The sequence below is a fragment of the Pinus tabuliformis genome, chromosome 9, assembly GCF_031772625.1.
Source record: "Pinus tabuliformis cultivar Carrire ecotype Pingquan chromosome 9, CPIR1, whole genome shotgun sequence".
Classification (NCBI taxonomy): Eukaryota; Viridiplantae; Streptophyta; class Pinopsida; order Pinales; family Pinaceae; genus Pinus; species Pinus tabuliformis.
In genome coordinates this window covers 1,470,722,233-1,470,725,105 of record NC_142307.1, presented here as the reverse complement: position 1 = coordinate 1,470,725,105, position 2,873 = coordinate 1,470,722,233, and positions in this window count along the sequence as shown.

Genomic DNA, 2,873 nt, shown 5'->3' with positions numbered 1-2,873 from the left:
TGGTATATAGCGAACCTGCGTATACGCGACTTGGTATATAGTGAACCTGCTTGTATACCCTACTTGGTATATAGCGAACCTGCGTATACGCGACTTGGTATATAGTGAACCTGCGAGTATACCCTACTTGGTATGTAGTGAACCTGCGTATATATATTTTCTCTTCATACTTGTAGTCTGATCATCAATTCCTTGCTGCTATCCTTCTACACTATGATTTGTCATCAGTGTGATTTGCCATCAAGGACAACCCTTGTCCCATAATGCCAACAATTGAGTTTGCCATTCATTTATCAAAAAACCCAACATATCATTCTAAGATAGAGAAAATTGATGTTTGATATCATTGTATTCGTTAAGTGTTATATGATTGGCTACTACAGTTGGATAAAATACACACTAAAGACAATCTAGTTGATCTGTTAACAATGATTTTTCCAAGGGGTAAGTAGGAGCTTTGTAGAATCTTGGCTAGAGTATAACAAACATGATGAAAATAATATTCGAAAAGGATTAGCATTGAGGAGAGAGAAAGAATGTAAGAGATATTCACTAAATCTTTTACATGGTCTCAAGTGGGATATTGTTTGGTGTGAGACCAAATCAAAGTAAAAATAAAACATAAACTATTTTGACTTTTTAATGCTTCCATAATATTATGGAAGGAGTCAATTGAGTTGTCTGCACCCATGGTATCAGTAACCCTTGAAATTGGATGCATGGTATATTAATAAAGTTTATCTTTATAACGCTGTGAGTGAAAAGCAAATAAAGTGCAATAGATTTATTTTTATTCTAATAAAAGGGCTAATTATCTCTCCAATTCATGAGTTAATTCGTTTTCCAGATTATTTTTATTTACTCTCTTTTTGTTTGCAAAGAAGGGTTTGTACTTTAATAAATTTAACTCCTCTCGATGCTTTCTCTATCCAGGTTTAATATGGATCTATATTGAATTTTTAACTTTCAATTATTTCATTTTTTAGAATCGAAATATGTCATTATGGTTAACATTAAAATAATTAGTTAATATCAGTAAAAGCATGTATTGATTTTTTTTTTAAGTATAAGAATTATGTACATATTCTCCACACTCAAAATAAAAAATATAATATTTATGTATCTACATATGGATACAATTAAGAGATATATTTTTAAAAAATCACCCCATCTCCTCTATACAATATTTTAATATCAATAATGATCCCCTAAGAGGGTGAAAGTGGGAGTGTTAATGTTCTATAATGATTTTAATTAAAATTAACCAAATGTGTATATTCATTTTCAATTTTTATTAGACTTGATATTTCTTTTTTATTTTAAAGGGACACATGTCAACTAGAGGCTAAGCACAAAAAACATAACGCATCTCCTTCACACTTGGCTATAGAATGCGGCTCTCTACAAAAAAATATTTTAATATCCTAAATAATTGATTATTTTATAATTCTTAATTACATAATTTTTTTAATATGTTATTGAGAACCTAAATATTTTTAAAATTTTAGTAATTTTAAAATGGAGTATAATCAAATTAGGTGACATAAGAGGATATGCTAGGGTTAGGATTTTATTTTATATTTTTTTTCTACAAACCCCGATTTTGCATCCATATTCTTTATCCAATTAAGGTCTATATAAGATTTGGTAACTATCTCTTCAATTGTTACTAATTTTCTTAGTGAATGCCCATGTGGGGAGGGGTGCGAACCCCTTCTATAGACAAGTAGTGACTAGGGAAAACCATTCAAATGTTAGTAGTTTAGGAGATAATCATATTGAAGGAAATATTTGGGAGAATGTTGCCTTGGGAATCCGCTAACAATCAAAATTGAAAAGTAGATGTCTTCGTGAGCTAAAACTAACCCTAAATATGAGATTAGGTGTAATAAATAGAAAGCTATATTTAGTTTATGAAATATCATTCTCTCATCTACAAATTTATCAAGTTATGGCCTTTAGAGAAAGACTCGGTGAATTGAATCCAAATCAAGTGGTTGAAAAAAAGACATATTGAATTGAAACTAGGAGCTAAAGACTTCTTTACAGTTGATTTTTCCATTTAGAAGATCAAACTAGGTTTCTTGAAAATTGCCCCTATTTCTATAATAACACATTCCTTTTCATTAGATTTTGGAAAGAGAATTACAATCCTAAGAAAGAAAAGTTTTTGATGGTTTTTGTTTGGGTAAGATTATTTTCTCTCCCTAAAGAATTCTAAGATCCATAGATTCTCATTGGAATTAGGAATGATATAGGATATTTTGTGAATATTTTTTAGGTAAACAGTCATGGTTGGTATACCTCAGATTCTATAATCTGCGTATATATGAATATATCCTAGCCTCTCCTAGAATCTATAGAGATTTTGTATCAGTATGAAACCTAGATTCAACCCTTAAACTATGAGAATGTGCCTTTCTGATGCCATCGATGACACGATTACAAACACTTATTCATGGATTTCTTGATTCTCTACTCAATTGGAAAATTAGAAATTCAACCTAGATGGATTTCAAATAGTGGCTTATAAAAGATGAAACCCCATAAATTTGCAAGGCCCCTTGAAGGCTAATCTAGTTCAATATGAGAATAAGTTCATGGTTTCTTCAAACCCCAATGAGTTTATTGATCTACCTAAATATATCATGAATATTGATTGAAATGACGGAAAGGCTCAACCTAAATCTAATCCAAAGCATAAAGTACCAGAAGTGCCACTCAAACTACTAATCACAAAAGAAAACCTTGTGCAAGAAGCGGTCGAAATGGAAACCAAGGAGGAAGTAGATATTCTAATTCATGATGAAAAAGTGTTGGAATTTTTTTTTAGCGAATGGCACAACAAAGATCTTGCTACCAGTCCCTAAACT